The sequence below is a fragment of the Sus scrofa genome, chromosome 10 (assembly GCF_000003025.6).
Source record: "Sus scrofa isolate TJ Tabasco breed Duroc chromosome 10, Sscrofa11.1, whole genome shotgun sequence".
NCBI lineage: Eukaryota > Metazoa > Chordata > Mammalia > Artiodactyla > Suidae > Sus > Sus scrofa.
In genome coordinates this window covers 15179165-15197515 of record NC_010452.4, presented here as the reverse complement: position 1 = coordinate 15197515, position 18351 = coordinate 15179165, and the positions used below count along the sequence as shown (strand labels likewise).

Here is an 18351-nt window from a genome sequence, read left to right as displayed (position 1 = left end):
TCTCTAATAATTAGTGATGTTGAGCATTTTTTTCATATACCTGCTGAACATCTGTATGTCTTCTTTGGTGTGAAATGTCTATTTAGGTCTTCTGCCCATTTTTCAGTCAGGTTGTTTTTTTGTTGTTGTTGAGTTGTATGAGTTGTTTGTATATTTTAGAGATTAAACCTTTGTCAGTTGAGTCATTTGCAAAAGCTTTCTCCCATTCTGTGGGTTGTCTTTTCATTTTTTTAATGGTTTCTTTTGCTATGCAAAAGCTTTCAAATTTAATTTTTATTTTTAATATTTTTACTAAAGTATAGTCGATCTACAGTGTTGGGCCAATTTCTGCCGTAAAGCAAAGTGACTCAGTGATACATATACATTCTTTCAACTAATTTTTAAATACTGATTTTTGGGAGTTCCCTGGTGGCTCAGCAGGTTAAGGATCTGGCATTGTCACTGCTCAGGCTGCTGCTGAGGAGCAGGTTTGATCCCTGGCCCAGGAACTTCCACATGGCATGAGCATGGCAAACAAAATAAAAAGTGAAGATAGCTGGCATGAGAGATTTACCATTAAGATTGTGTTTAATCTGGGAGTTCCCGTCGTGGCGCAGTGGTTAACGAATCCGACTAGGAACCATGAGGTTGCGGGTTGCCCTTGCTCAGTGGGTTAACGATCCGGCATTGCCGTGAGTTATGGTGTAGGTTGCAGACGCGGCTCAGATCCCGCGTTGCTGTGGCTCTGACGTAGGCCAGTGACTACAGCTCCAATTCGACCCCTAGCCTGGGAACCTCCATATGCTGCGGTGTGGCCCAAAGAAATAGCAAAAAGACAAAAAAAAAAAAAAAAAAGATTGTGCTTAATCTGTATTCATTTAGGATTACCTTTATCACATTAAGGAATTTTATTCCTAGTTTGCTAAGAATTTTTGCTGTAGTAGTATGCTGAATTTTATCACATGCCTTTTAAAATCTATTTTTTACTTAGAGCTATCTATTTCTCCCACTTATTGAAGAGACTTTATTTTCTCCATTGTAGGTTCTTGCCTCTTTTGCCACAGATTAATTGACCAAAGGCGCATGGGTTTATTTCTCAGCTTTCTATCCTTTTCCTTTAGCTATATTTCTGTTTTGATAACTGTAGCTTAGCTTTGTAGTAAGTCTGAAGTCAGGGAGCCTGATTCCTCTAGCTCCATTATTCTTTCTCATGATTGCTTTGGCTATCCAGGGTCTTTTGTGTTTCCATACCAAAGTTTAAATTTTTTGTTCCAGTTGTATGAAAAATGCCATTGGTTATTTGATAGGGATTGCATTGAATTTGTAGATTGCCTTGGGTAGTATAGTCATTTTGGCAATACTGATTCTTCCAGTCCAGGAGCATGATATATCTTTCCATCTGTGTCATCTTCTGTTTCTTTCATTCATATCTTAGAGTTTTCATAGTACATGTTTTTGGCTCCTTAGTAGGTTTATTCCTAGGTTTTTCCTAGATGTGGTAAGTGGGATTGTTTCCTTAATTTTTCTTTCTGATCTTTTGCTAGTGTATAGAAATGCAAGAGATTTCTGTGCATTAATTTTGTAGCCTGCAACTTTACCAAATTCATTGATGAGCTCTACCAATTTTCATGTAGCATCTTTAGGATTTTCTATGTATAATATCATGTCATCTGCAAAGAGTGATAGTTTTACTTCTTTTCCAATTTGGATTTCTTTTTCCTTGATTGCCATGGCTAGGACATCCAAAACTATGTTGAATAACAGTGGCAATGGGGGACATCCTTGTTTCTTCCTGATCTTACAGGATATGCTTTCGTCTTTTCACCATTGAGTATAATGTTAGCTGTGGGTTTGTCATAGATGGCCTTTATTATGTTGAGGTAGGTTCACTCTATGCCCGCTTTCTGGAGAGTTTTTTTTTTTTTTTTTATCATAAATGTTTAGTGATTTTGTCAGAAGCTTTTTCTCCGTCTATTGAGATGATCATCTGGTTTTTATTGTTCATTTTTAATGTGGTGTATCACACTGATTTATTTGCAGATATTGAAAAATCCTTGCATCCCTGGGATAAATCCCACTTGATCATGGTGTACAGTGCTTTTAATGTATTGTTGGATTCTATTTGCCAGTATTTTGCTGAGAGTTTTCTGTCTATGTTCATCAGTGATATTGGCCTGAGTAATTTTTTTTTTTTTTTTTTTGTATCTTTGTCTGGTTCTGATAGCAGGGCAATAATGTCCTCAAAGAATGGTTTGTGAGTGTTCCTTTTATTTTTTTTAACTCAGCGAATTTTATTATATAGTTGTACAGCCATCATCACAACCCAATTTTACATTGCTATCCCAGAGGCCCAGCCCATCCCTTCCCACCTAACCTGTCTCCTTTGGTAACCATAGCCTCTTCAAACTCTGTGAGTCAGTTTCTGTACTGCAGATTAGTTCACTGTATCTTTTTTTTTTAGATTCCACATATAAGTGATAGCATATGATGTTTGTGTCTCACTGTATAACTTCACTTGGTATAATTTCCAGGTCCATCCATGTTGCCACAAACACCGTTATTTCAGTCCTTTTTATGGAATATTCCATTGTGCATATGCACCACATCTTCTTTATCCACTCCTCTGTCAATGGACATTTAGGTTGCTTCCATGTCTTGGCTATTGTAAATAGTGCTGCAGTGAACACTGGGGTACATGTATCTTTTTGAGTCATGGTTTTTTGGATAGGTGCCCAGGAATGGGATTCCTAGACCAAATGGTAATTCTATTTTCAGTTTTTTGAGGAATCTCCATACTGTTTCCATAGTGGTTGCACCAAATTACATTACCATCAACAGTTTAAAACGGATTCCTTTTCTCCATACCCTCTCCAGCACTTACTGTTTGTAGACTTTTTGATGATGGCCATTCTGGCTGGTGTAAGGTGGTACCTCATAGTAGTTTTGATTTGCATTTCTCTAATGATTAGTGATGTTAAACATCTTTTCATGGTTTTTTGGGTGGCCATCTGTATGTCTTCTTTGGAGAATTGTCTGTTTAGATCTGCCCATTTTTTGATGGGGTTGTTTGTTTTTTCGGTATTGAGCTGCAGGAGGTGTTTATATATTTTGGAGATTCAGTCCAAATGACTTGTCAGTTGCTTCATTTGAAAATATTTTTTCCCGTTCTGTGTGGATTGCCTTTTTGTTTAGAGTTTCCTTTGCTGTGCAAAAACTTTTAAGTGTAATTAGGTCCCATTTGTTTATCTGATTTTACTGTAATTATTCTAGGAGATGAGTCTGAGAAGATATTGCTGTGGTTTTTGTCAGAGAGTGTTCGGCCTGTGTTTTCCTCTAAGGGTCTTATATTTGAGTCTTAAATCCATTTTGAGTTTATTTTTGTGTATAGTGTTAGGGTGTGATCTAATTTCATTCTATTAATGTAGCTGTCCAGCTTTCCTAGCACCACTTATTGAAAGGACTGTCTTTTCTCCATTGTATATTCTTGCCTCCTTTGTCATAGATTAGTTGACCATAGGTGTGCGGGTTTAATTCTTGGCTTTCCTTCCTGTTCCACTGATCTATATTTCTGTTTTTGTGCCATTACAATACTGTTTTGTTGAATGTAGCTTTGTAGTATAGTCTGAAGACAGGGAGCCTGATTCCTCCAGCTCCAGTTTTCTTTCTCAGATGGCTTTGGTTATTCTGGGTCTTTTGTGCTTCCAAACAAACTTGAAAATATTTTGTTCTAATTCTGTGACTAATGTCCTTGGTAGTTTGATAGGGATTGCATTGAATCTGTAGATTGCCTTTGGTAGTATAGTCATTTTTCACAGTATTGATTCTTCCAATCCAAGACCATGGTATATATCTTTACATCTGTTTATGTCATCTTTGTTTTCTTTCATTGGTGTCTTACAGTTTCAGAGTACAGATCTTTTGTCTCTTTAGGTAGGTTTATTCCTAGGTATTCTATTCTTTTTGATGCAGTGGCAAGTGGGATTGTTTCACTAATTTTTCTTTCTGCTCTTTCATTGTTAGTATATAGAAATGTGGTAGATTTCTGTGTATTAATTTTGCTTTTTTATAGCTAATATTTATTATTTTACTATAGTTGATTTACAGCGTTCTGTCAATTTCTGCTGTACAGCAAAGTGACCCAATCATACATATATGTACATTCTTTTTCTCACATTATCCTCCATTATGTTCCATCAAAAGTGATTAGATATAGTTCCCTGTGCTATATATAGCACAATCTCATTGCTTATCCACTCCAACTGCTATAGTTTACATCTACTAACCTCAACTTCCCACTCCCTCCCCCTTGGCAACCACAATTCTGTTCTCCATGTCCATGAGTTTGTTTCTTTTCTGTAGATAGGTTCATTTGTGCCATATATTAGCTTCCAGATGTGAGTGATATCTATCATGTGGTATTTGTCTTTCTCTTTGTGGTAAACTTCAGTCAGTATGAAAGCTCTAATTCCATCCATAAATAGTTGTGATTTGCATGTCTCTGATAATTAGTGATGTTGAACATCTTTTTATGTGTTTTTTGGCCATCTGTATGTCTTCTTTGGAGAATTGTCTGTTTAGATCTTCTGCCCATTTTTTGATGGGGTTGTGTTTTTCTTGTAGTTGATTTCTAATCTCATAGCATTGTGGTCAGAAAAGATTCTTGATATAATTTCAATTTATTTAAATTTACTGAAGCTAGATTTGTGGCCCAGCATGTGATCTTTCCTGGAGAATGTTCCATATGCACTTGAGAATAATATGTATTCTGCTGCTTTTGGATAGAATGTTTGTTCTATAAATATCAATTATGTCTGTCTGGTCTAATGTATCATTTAAGGGCTGTGTTTTCTTATTGATTTTCTGTCTGAATGACCTGTCCACTGATATAAGCAGGATGTTTAAAATCCCCCATTATTACTGGGTTACTGTCGATTTCTCCTTTTTTGGCTCTTAGAAATTGCCTTACATTTTGAGGTGCTCCTTGGTTGAATGCATATATATTTACACTTGTCATATCTTCTTGGATTGATCCCTTGATCACTATGATTCTTTGCCTCTCGTAACAATCTTCAAATTCTATTTTGTCTGATACGAGTTGCTACTCAAGATTTTTTTTTATTTCCATTTGCATGAAGTACCTTTTTCTGTCCCCCCCACTTTCAGTCTTATTCTTAGCTCTGAAATGGGTCTTTTGTAGATAGCATATATATTGGTCTTGTTTTTATATCTATTCTACCAGTCTGTGTCTTTTGGTTAGAGCATTTAATCTATTTACATTCAAGATAATTATCAGTATGTATGTTTTAATTTGTTTTTGTTTTTTGGCTGTCACATGGTAGCATGCAGAAGTTCCCTGGCCAGGAATCAACCCTGTGCCACAGCAGCAATCCAAGCAACAGCAGTAACAACACCAGATCCTTAACCCACTGAGCTACCAGGGACTCTGATATGTATGTTTTTATTGTGGTTTTGTTAATTGTTTTGGATTTGTTGTTGTAGGACTTTTTTCTTCCCTTCATCTTTTGTTCTCTTTTATGATTTGATGACTATCATGTTGTGTTTGGATTGCTTTTTCTTTTTCTGTGTGTATCTTAGAATCTTTGGTTTGCAGTTCCCATGAGGTTTGATACAGCAGTCCATATATATATATATGATTGATTTTAGTTGCTGGTCTTTTAATTTCAAATGCATTTCCAGTGTCCTGCATTTGTACTCTGCTTTTCTCATGATTACTGGTTTTGATATCATATTTGTGTATGGACAGTTTTCTACCTTCACTGCATGTTTGCCTTTACCAGTGAGCTTTCCCATTCATAATTTTCTTGTTTCTAGTTATGGCCTTCTTTTTTTCTGCCTAGAGAAGTTCCCTTAGCATTTGTTGTAAAGCTGATTTGGCACTGCTGAATTCTCTCAGCTTTTGATTGTCTGTAAAGCTTTTGATTTCTCCATTGAGTCTGAATGAGAGCCTTGCTGGGTAGAGTGTTTTTGGTTAAAATTTTTTCCCCTTTCATTGCTTTAAATATATCATCATTGCACTCCCTTCTGGCCTGCAGAGTTTCTGCTGAAAAAATCAGCTGATAATCTTATGAGGATTCCCTTGTATGTTATTTATTGCTTTTCTCTTGAAGCTTTTGAAGTTTTGTTTTTAATTTTTTCAACTTGACTATTATATGTCTCAGCTTGTTCCTCCCTGAGTTTATCTTGTATGGGATGCTCTGAGACTCTTGGACTTGAGTGAGTGTTTACCTTCCCATGTTAGGGACGTTTTCAGCTATTATCACCTCTTAAGTTTTTTTTTTTTTTTTTTTTTTTTTGTCTTTTTGCCTTTTCTTGGGCTGCTCCAGCAGCATATAGAGGTTCCCAGGTTAGGGGTCGAATCAGAGCTGTAGCTGCTGGCCTATGCCAGAGCCACAGCAACGTGGGATCCAAGCCACGTCCATGACCTACACTACAGCTCATGGCAACACTGGATCCTTAACCCACTGAGCAAGGCCAAGGTTCGAACCCACAACCTCATGGTTCCTAGTCGGATTCATTAACCCCTGAGCCACGACAGGAACTCCTCAAATATTTTCTCTGGCCCTTTCTCTCTCCCTCTTCTTCCGGGACTCCTTTAATACAATCATTGGTGCATTTAATGTTGTCCCAGAGGTCTCTTAGACTGTCTTCATTTCTTTTCATTCTTTCTTCTTTATTCTGTTCTGTAGCAGTGATTTCCACCAATATGTCTTTCAGCTCCCTTATTTGTTCTTCTGCCTCATTTATTCTATTTATTCCTTCTAGTGTATTTCTTATTTCAGTTATTCTATTGTTCATCTCTGTTCTCTAAGTCTTTTAGCACTTTGTTAAACATTTCTTGTATTTTCTGTCTGTGCCTCCATTCTTTTTCCTAGATCTTGGATCATCTTTACTATCTATACTGTGAATTCTATTGCAGATATATTACCTATCTTCATTTAGTTATTCTTCTGGTATTTTATCTTGTTCCTTGGCTTGAAGCATTATTTCTCCGTTGTCTCATTTTGTCTAATTTTCTGTTTGTGGTCTTCGTTCTGCAGGCTGCAGGATTGTAGTTCCTCTTGCTTCTTTTGTCTGCGTCCCTGGTGGATGAGGTTGGTCCAGGGGCTTGTGTAGTCTTCCTAATGGGACAGACTGGTATCTTCCCACTGGTAAGTGGACCTGGGTCTTGTTCCTCTGATCCACAGGGCTGAGTCAAGGGGTATATTTAGAAGCAGTTCTGGGCTCAGGAAATCTTTAGGCAGCCCATCTGCTGATTGGTGTGGCAGTGTTTTCACCCTTTTGTTTGGCTGAGGATTCCCAGCCCTGGACCTGCAGGTGGTTGGGTGTGGCCAGGCCTCAGTGCCGAGATGACAATCTCCAGGAGAGACCACACTGGAAAATGTTCCCTGGGGCCTCTGACACCAGTGTCTTTGTCCCCACAGTGAGCCACAGCCGACCCCTGCATCCCAGGAGAGACTCCAACACCTGCAAGTAGTTCTGGCCCAGGCTCCTATAGAGTCACTGCTTTGCTCTGTATCCCAGTGCACCTGAAACCCTGTGTGCACCCTCTAGGAATGGAGTCTCCCTTTCTTCCAGTCCTATGGAGCTCCTACACTCAAGACCCACTGGTCTTTAAAGCCAAATGCCCTGGGAGTTTCTGGTCCTGATGCCAGACCCCCAGGCTGAGGAGCCTGATGTGGGGTTGAGAATGCTTATTCCTGTGGGAGAACCTCTACAATATAATTATTTTCCAGTGTGTGGGTGACCCACTTAGTAGATGTAGGATGTGATTTTATTGTGAAAACACCCCTTATACCATCTCACTGTGGCTTTTGGTGTTTTCATGAGAGGAGGTGAACTCAAGGTCTTCTTCACCATCTTATTTCATAATCCCCTCTCCTATAATATCTTTAATGTTATGAATTATATTTATTTGGTTTTATACCAATAAAACAAACTTGGATTTCTGGGGTATTTTGTATATCACAAAGTGAAGGAGAGCAGGATCAAGATGGTGGTGGAGTAAGACATGGTGCTCACCTTCTGCCACAAACACATCAACAAAAAAACACAAAAACCATTTGTATGTAGAACTGTTTGAATGGAACATCTACTGAACACTGGCAGAAAACCTTAAACTTCCAAAAAGAATAAGAAACCCTCCACATAACTAGGTAGAACAAATGGAAGAAAAAGAGAAAAAGGAATCAGGATGGGAGTAGCACTCTTGAGAAGGAGCTATGAAAGAGGAAAGGAATCCCCACCCTGGCAAGCCATCTAACTGACAGGGAGATCAGCCAAGACACAGAGGGAACCCCAAAGCCTTGGAGAAAAGCACAGAAGCCAGACTGAGGCAAAGCAGAGAGAGTGCTGAAAAAACCATCAGTACCCACCCACCAGACACCACAGACTGAGATGCTTGGGTGGGGGCTGGGTGTGAGACGCGAACTCTGGAGAATAAGAGAAATATAACCACAATGAAGAAACTCAGAAACCATTCCCAGTTAAAAGAACAGGAGAATTCCCCTGAAGGAGCAAACAGTGAAACAGACCTTGCAATCTAACACCAAGTTCAAAAAGGAGATAGTGAAAATGCTGAAGGAATTAAGAGTGCTTTATGAAGGACTTAAGAACAGATATGAAATGATGCAGATTATAAGGGAATTAGAAAATATAAAGAGGAGCCAAGAAAAATTAGAAAATTCATTTGCAGAGACTCAAGCTGAGTTAAAGACACTGAGAGCATAATGAATAATGAAGAGGAACAAATTAGTGACTTGGAAGATAGAATAATGGAAATCACCCAATCAGGAGAGCACACAGAAAACCAAATGAAAAAACATGAAAGCAATATAAGAAAATATAAAGTGGGTCAATCTATGGATAGTAGGGATACAAGTAGGAAAAGAATAATAGGATTGAAAATATATTTGAAGAAATCATGGCTGAAAACTTTCCAAATCTAAAGGAAAGAGACATCAAGATACAGGAAGTACAGAAGGCTCCAAACAAGCTGAACCCAAACAAACTCACCTAAGACATGTTATAATAAAAATGGCAAAAGTTAAAGGTAAGGAGAGGATTCTAAAGGCAGCAAGAGAAAAACAGAGTTAATTATAAGGGAACCCCCATAATGCTATTAGCTGATTTCCTTACAGAAACACTTCAGGCCAGAAGGAGTGGCAGGATATATTCAAAGTTCTGAAAGGGAAAAATTTACAGCCTGGAATACTCTACCCAGCAAGAATATCATTTAAAATAGAAGGAAAAAATATTTTTCCAACAAACAAAAGCTAAAAGAGTACAGCAATACTAAACCCATTCTAAAAAAAAAAATACTGAAAGGTCTCCTAAATAGGAAAGAAGTAAAAAGATATAGGATGGCAGAAATCACAATTGGAGAGTAATCACTTAAATAAGTCAGTAAATCTAAAAGGGGAAAAAAAAAATCCAGCTGTTGTAAAAGCAATGGTAAATACAAGGAACAGCAAAAGGATAAACATGATGTAAAAAAAAAGATAAGGAAAGTAAGAAAATCTAGATTTTTTTTTTTTTTTTTTTTTGGAATGTGTTTGAGGCTACATGACTATCAGGCTAAAGCAAGCAGATATAGGAAGGGGCTAACATACTTGAAAAAGAGGGCAATCCCAAGTCAAAACCAAACAATACATTCACAAAACCTAAACAGAAGAGGACACAAGCATAAAATAAAAGGAAATCATCCAACCAGAAAGAGAACAAAGGCAAAACATAGAATCAACTGGAAAACAAGGTGTGAAATGGCAATAAATATATATTTGTCAATAATTACTTTAAATCTCAATGGACTGAATGCTCCAATCAAAAGACATAGAGTAGCAGACTGGCCAAAAAAAAACAAGAGCCTACAATAGGATGCCTATAAGAGACTCACCTTAGGGCAAAGGACACATATAAATTGAAAGGGGATGGAAAAAGATATTTCATGCTAATGGAAAGGCAGGAAAGCAGTGCTCATATCAGACAAAATAGACTTTAAAACAGCCCATAAAGACCCACTCCTGGTCATCTATCCAGAGAAAACCATGACTCGACACATGTACTCCAGTGTTCATTGCAGCACTCTATACAATAGCCAAGACATGGAAACAACCTAAATGTCCATCAGCAGAGGAGTGGATAAGGAAGATGTGTTACACATATACACAATGGAATATTAGTCATTAAAAGGAAAGAAATAATGGCATTTGCAGCAACATGGATGGACCTAGAAATTATCATGTTAAGTGAAGTCAGTCAGATGGTGAGATACCAACATCAAATGCTGGAATCTTACATGTGAAATATACACTTATCTGTGGAATCCAAAAAAAGGACACAATGAACTTCTTTGCAGAACAGATCCTGATTCAACAGACTTTGCAAAACTTACAGTTTCCAAATGAGACAGGTTGGGGGGTGGTGGATGGGCTGGGGGTTTAGGATGGAAATGCTATAAAATAGGGTTATGATGATCATTGTACAACTATAAATGTAATAAAATCCATTGAGTAATTTTTAAAAACAGGCTATAAAGAAAGACAATGGCACTATGTAGTAAATTATCCATCACGAAGATGATAATATACTCATCAATATATATGCCCCTAATATAGGAGCACCCAGATCATACAACAAATACTAACAGACATAAAAGGAGAAGTTGATGGGAATACAATAATAGTAGGAGGTTTTAACACCCCATTCACATAAACAGACAGATCCTCTAGACAGAAAACCAATAAGGCAACAGTGATAACTGATATTTTCAGGACATTACATCAAAAAAAAAAAAAACAATATACATTCTTTTCAAGTGCATATGGAACATTCTCAAGGATTGAACACATACAAACTAACCTCAACAAATATAAGAGTGTAGACATTATTTCAAGCATCTTCTCTGACCACAATGGTATGAACTAGAAATCAACTACAGGAAAAGAAATGAGAAAAACTGACTACTTGGAGACTAAACAACATGCTACTAAAAAAGCCAATGAGTTAATGAAAAAAAATCAAGGAACTTTAAAAATACCTCAAGACAAGTGATAATGAAAACAAATATTCAAAATCTATGGGATACTGCAAAGGCAGTTCTTAGAAGGAAGTTCATAGCAATTTCCTCAAAAAAGAAGAAAAATCTAAAATTGACAACCCACCACCTAAAAGAAGAACAGACAAAATCTAAAGTCAGCAGAAGGAAGGAAATCATAAAGGTGACAGAGGAAATCAATAAAATAGATTCAAAAAACAATAGAAAAAAATCATTAAACCCAAGAGCTGGTAGTTTGAAAGGTTAAAGAAAATTGACGAACCTCTGGCCAGACTCACCAAGAAGAGGGAACGAACCCAATAAACAAGAAATAAAAAAGGAGAGAGGATGGGATTAAGATGGTAGAGTAGATGGACTGGAGGTTATCTTCTCTCATAAAACCAACAAAATCAGAACCAATTGCTGAACAACCTTCAACCAAATAGACAAACCATCAAAAAAGATATCCTCCTCCAGGAGACAAAGGGGAGGCCACATCAAGATGGTAGAAGGGTCAATTATGCAATATAAACAACCCCATAGCTGCTAGGTGTGTGGCCCACAGACTGGAAACTAACTGTATCACAGAGACGCACCTATAGGAGTGAGAGTTCTGAGCCCCACGTCAGGTTCTCAGGCCTGGGGATCTTGCATAGGGAGGAGGAGCCCCTGGAGCATTTGGTGTTGAGGGCCAGTGGGGCTTGTGCACAGGAGCTCCACAGGACTGGGGGAAACGAGACTCTGTTCTTGAAAGGTGGACACAGGCTTTCATGTGCACTGAGTCCTAGGGCAAAGCAGAGACTCCATAGGAGTCTGTGTCAGACCTGACTGCAGTTCTTGGAGGATCTCTTGGGAAAATGGTATGACTGTGGCTCCTTCTGGGGAAAGGACATTGGAGGCAAAGTTCTCAGGAATAATTAGCATGTGCTTCTATAGAGGTGGCCATTTTGGAAGAATCTGGCCCCACACATCAGGGCTGAGAAACCGCAGGCCCAACAATAATCCAGGTGGGAACACAGCCCCACCCATCAGTAAACAGGCTGCCTAAAGCCCCCCAGGCACAGAGCTACTTCTAATCTCACCCAAAGACAAAGCCCCACCCACCCAAGGGATAAGAATCAACTCCACCTTCAGGCACCAGTCCCCCCTATGAGGAAGCCTTAGCAAGCCCCCATACCAACTTCAGCCACAAGGGGGGCAAACATCAGAAGCAAGAGAGGCTACAATTCTACTGTCTGCAAAAAGGAGACCACACCAAAAATCTGTACAAAATGAAAAGGCAGAGAATTATGACTCAGATAAGGGAACAAGAAAAATAAAACAGAAAAACAGCTAAGTGATCTGGAGTATACCAATGTCCATGAAAAAGACTTTGATGATAGTAAAGATTATTCAAGATCTTGGAAATAAGCTAGATGCAACGAAAATAGAAGATTTAAGGATTAAGCAAGCAGAAATGCAAAATACAATAACTGAAATAAAATACTCACTAGAAGCAACCAACAGCAGAATACAGGAGGCAGAAGAATAAATAAGCGAGGTGGAGGACAGACTAGTAGAAATCACTTATGCAAAATAGAAAAGAGAAAAAAAAATTGAAAAGAAATGAAGAGTCTAAGAGAAGTCTGGGATAAATTTAAAAGCACTAACATCTGTATTATAGAGGTGCCAGAAGGAGAGAGAGAGAAGGGCAGAGAAAATATTTGAAGAGGTAATAGCCAAAAACCTCCCTAACATGGGAAGGGAATCACTCAAATCCAGGAAGCACAACGAGTACCATGTAAAATAAACAAAAGGAGGAACACCCCAAAATGCATATTAATCAAACTGACCAAAATTAAAGACAAACAGAAAATACTGAATATTTTCTAGGGAAAAGAAATAATATACAAAGGAACCCCGATAAAGTTATCAGCAGATTTTTTCAGCAGAAATTCTGCAGGCAAGAAGGGAGTGGCATGATATACTTAATGCGATGAAAGGAAAAAACCTCCAAGATTACTCTACCCAGCAAGGCTCTCATTCAGATTTGAAGGAGAAATCAGAAGCTTTACAGACAAGCAAAAGCTAAGAGAATTCAGCACCACTAAACCAACTTTACAAAAAATACTAAAGAAACTTCTCTAGGTGGAAAAATAAAGGCCACAACTAGAAACAAAAATATTACAAATGACAAGGCTCACCAGTAAAGGCATACATATAGTAAAGGTAAGAAATCATCCACACACAAATATGCTACCAAAATCAGAAATCAGAAGAGGGTACAAATGCAGGACAGTGGAGATTCACTTGCAATTAAGTGACCAACAGCTTAAAACAATCTGGTATATATATAGACTCCTATATCAAAACTTCAGGGTCACTGCAACCCAAACATCTACAACAGATACACAAATGAGAAAAAGGAATCCAAATACAGCACTAAAAATAGTCATCAAATCACAAGAAATGAGAACAAGAGAAGAATGGGGAAAAAAGTTCAACAAAAACAAATCCAAAACAGTTAATAATAAAATGGCAATAAGAACATATATATCAATAATTACCTTAAATGTAAACGGACTAAATGCCCCAACCAAAAGACATAGACTGGCTGGATGGATACAAAAACAAGACCCATATATATGTTGTCTTCAAGAGACTGACCTGGGGAGTTCCCATTGTGGCTCAGTGGTTAACAAATCCGACTAGGAACCATGAGGCTGTGGGTTTGATCCTTGGCTTTGCTCAGTGGGTAAAGGATCCAGCATTGCTGTGAGCTGTGGTGTAGGTTGCAGACACGGCTCAGATCCCGTGTTGCTGTGGCTCTGGCATAGGCAGGTGGCTACAGCTCTGATTCGACCCCTAGCCTGGGAACCTCCGTATGACATGGGAGCAGTCCAAGAAATGTCAAAAAAGACAAAAAAAAAAAAAACCTGTCTTCAGACTGTGGGCTACAAAACTACAGTCATCAAAATAGTATCGTACTGGCACAAAAATAGAAATGTAAGTCAGTGGAATAGGATAGAAAGCCCAGAATTAAACCCACACACCTATGGTCAACTGATCTATGACAAAGGAGGCAAGAATATACAATGGAGAAGAGACAGCTTGTTCAATAAGTGGTGCTAGGAAAGCTGGACAACTACATGTAAAAGAATGAAATTAGAACACTTCCTAACTCCATACACAAAAATAAACTCTAAATGGATTAAAGACCTAAATATAAGACTGGATACTATAACACTCAGCGGAAAACACAGGCCAATCACTCTCTGACATAAAGCACAGCAACATCTCAGATCCTCCTCCTAGAGTAATGACAACAAAAACAAAAATAAACAAATGGGACTTAATTAAACTTAAAAGGTTTTGCACAGCAAAGGAAGCCCTAAACAAAATGAAAAGACAACCCACAGATTGGGAGAAAATACTTGCAAATGAAGAGATTTACAAGGGGTTAATCTCCAGAATATATAATACCTCCTGCAGTTCAATAACAAAAAAAACCAAAAAGCCCCATCAAAAAGGGGGCAGAAAACCAAAACAGTTCTCCAAAGAAGACATACAGATGGCCAAAAAGCACATGAAAAGACGTTTAGCATCACTCATGATTAGAGAAATGCAAATCAAAAGTACTATGAGGTACCAGTTTACACCAGCCAGAATGGCCATCAACAAAATGTCTACAAACAATAAATGCTGGAGAGGGTATGGAGAAAAGGGAACCCTGTTACACTGTTGGTGGGAATGTAAATTGGTGCAACCACTGTGGAAAACAGTATGGAGATTCCTCAGAAAACTAAAAATAAAATTACCGTTTGATCCAACAGTCCCGCTCCTGGGCATCCATCCAAAGAAAACCATGAATTGAAAAGATACATGTACTCCAGTGTTCTCTGCAGCACTATACATAATAGGCAAGACATGGAAACAACCTAAATGTCTATCAACAGAGGAGTGGATAAAGAAGATGTAGTACATATACACAGCAGAATGTTAGCCATTAAAAAGGATTGAAATATCATTTGCAACAACATGAATGGACATAGAAATTATCATGCTAAGTGAAGTTAGACACCAGTGTCATATGCTATACCTATATGTGGAATCTAAAAAATAAATACAATGAACATCTTTGTAGAACAGATACTGACTCACAGACTTTGAAAAACTTACAGTTACCGAAGGAGACAGGTTGGGGATGGGAGAAATGGGCTGGAGGTTTGGAATGGAAGTGCTGTGAAACTGGGTCATGATGATCACTGTACAACTATGAATGTAATAAAATTCACTGAGTTAAGAAAAAAAATCTCAATGGATACTGCAGCAATACAAAAACCAAAAGAGATTAGTATGAACAATTATAACAATTGACAACTTAGAAGAAGTGGACAACTTTCTAGTGACATATAGCCCACCAAAACTGCGTCAAGAAGAGATAGATTAACGGAATAGGCCGATCACTAGAAATGAAGTTGAATATGTAATAAAAACACTCCCTACAAACAAAAATCCTGGACCAGATGGCTTCACAGGCAAATTCTGTCAAACATATAAAGAAGAACTTATACCCTTCTTAAACTTTTTCAAAAGGTTGAAGAAGGAATACTCCCAAACACATTCTAGAAAGCCACCACCCTAATACCAAAACCAAAGATACTACCAAGAAAGAAAATTATACGCCAAAATCTTTGATGAATATAGATGTAAAAATTTTCAACAAAATGTAGCCAACCAAATCCAACAACATATAAAAAAGATCATACACCATGACCAAGTGGAATCCACCCCAAGTTCACAAGGATGATTCAACATACGCAAATCAATCAGGGTCATACATCATTTTAACAAAAGAAAAGTCAAAAACCACATGATCATCTCAATAGATGCAGAAAAAGCATTTGACAAAATCCAGCATCCATTCATGATAAAAACTCTTACCAAAGTGGGTATAGAAGGAACATTCCTTAACATAAATAATCAAAGCCATTTATGACAAACCCACAGCCAATATAATACTCAATGGAGAAAAGTTGAAAGCCTTCCCACTAAAATCTGGAATAAGACAAGATGCCCACTCTTACCATTTTTATTCAACATAGTATTGGAAGTCTTAACCACAAGTAGTCCAATAAACAGGAGAAATAAAAGGTATTTATTGGAAGAGAAGAGGTAAAGGACTCCATACAAAAACTACTCACAGTGATCAATGAATTCAGCAAAGTAGCAGGATACAAGATTAACACTCAGAAATCAGTTGCATTTCTGTATACTAACTATGAAATATTAGAAAAGGAATATAAAAATACAATACCTTTTAAAATCACACCCCAAAAAGTAAATACCTAGGAGTAAAGCTGATTATGGTGAAAGACTTATATGCTGAGAACTATAAAACATTCCTCAAAGAAATAAAAGAGGATTCAAAGAAATGGAAAGCTATTCCATGCTCCTAGATGGAAGAATTAATATCATTAAAATGGCCACCCTACCCAAAGCAATCTACAGATTCAATGCAATCCCTATCAAATCACCCATGACATTTTTCACAGAACTATAACAAACAATCCAAAACTATATATGGAACCATAAAAGACCCCAAATTGCCAAAGCAATCCTGAGGGGTAAAAACCAAGCAGGCGGCACTCTCCCAGAGTTCAGACAGTGTTACAAAGCTATAGTAATTAAGACAGTGTGGTACTGGTACAAAAACATACAGACAGACCAATGGAACAATAAAGAAGAAAGAAAGAAACCCAGACATCTATGGTCAATTAATCTTTGACAAAAGGAGGCAAGAATATAAAATGGGGAAAAGATAGTCTCTTTAGCAGGTGGTGCTGGGAAAACTGGATAGCTACATGTAAAGCAATGAAACTAGAACACACCCTCACACCATGCACAAAAATAAACTCAAATTAGCTTAAAGACTTAAACATAAGACAAGACACCATAAAACCCCTGGAAGAGAACATAGGCAAAACATTTTCTGATATCTACTATACAACTGTTCTCTTAGGTCAGCCTCCCAAAGCAATAGAAATAAAAACAAACCAATGGCACCTAATCATATTACAAGCTTTTGCACAGCAAAGGAAGCCATTAAAATAAAAAGACAACCTACAGAATGGGAGAAAATAGCTGCAAACTATTAATCAACAAGGGCTTAATCTCCAAAATATACAAACAATACACACAACTCAACAACAACAACAAAAAAATAAACCCCAATGAAAAATGGGCAGAACACCTAAATAGGTATTTCACCAAAGACGTACAGATGGACAACAGGCATATAAAGAAGTGCTCAACATCACTAATTATTAGAGAAATGCAAATCAGAACTACAATGAGGTACCATCTCACACCAGTCAGAATGACTGTCACTAATAAGTCAGTTCTGAGAGGGTGTGAAGAAAAGGGAACCCTCCTACACTGTTGGTGGGAATGTTAATTGGTACAACCACTATGGGGAACAGTATAGAGGTACCTCAGAAAATTAAATCTAGAACTACCGTATAATCCAGCAATCCCACTCCTGGACATATATCTGGACAAAACTTTCATTGAAAAATATACATGCTCCCTTATGTTCATTGCAGCACTGTTCACAATAGCCAAGACATGGAAACAACCTCAGTGTCCATTGACAGATGAATGGATTGAGAAGAAGTGATACAAGTACACAATGGAATACTACTCAGTCATAAAAAATAAAATAATGATATTTGCAGCAACATGGACGGAACTAGAGATTCTCATACCAAGCAAAGTTGGAAAGAGAAAGATAAACACCATATGATATCACTTATATAGATTCTAAAATATTGCATAAATGAAGCTATCTACAGAGTAGAAATTAATGGACATAGAGAATGGAATTGGGTTGCCTACGGGGAGCAAATGGGATGGACTGGGAGTTTGGGGTTAATAGGTGCAAAGTATTGCATTTGGAGTAGATAAGCAATGAGTTCCTGCTGTATAGCACAGAGAACTATATCTAATCACTTGTGATGGAACATGATAGAAGATAATATGAGAAAAAGAATGTATATATTTGTATAACTGGGTCACTTTGCTGTGCATCAGAAATTGAGAACATTGTAAATCAGCTATAATTTTTTAAAAGTTAACAAACAAAAAAAAACCTCAAAGTTAATGAATATCAATCCTGCAATGGCATGGCTGCCTGAACCAGCCAGAGGAATACTAAAGTGAAAAATGGGAGCAACGGATGGAGGCCTGAGATGTGTAGACTCACACTGTTCCAGGCCTTGACCTGCTCTTCTACTTAAACATATGCTCCTCCCCAAGTTCGTGAAATGCAGTTCTATCAA

General features: G+C 37.7%; 1 protein-coding gene across 1 annotated transcript in view; it reads right to left on the bottom strand.

Moving 5' to 3' along the window:
• The window catches only part of LOC100739202 (kinesin-like protein KIF28P), a 72291-nt gene that overhangs the window by 5968 nt on the left and 47972 nt on the right, over positions 1–18351 (bottom strand).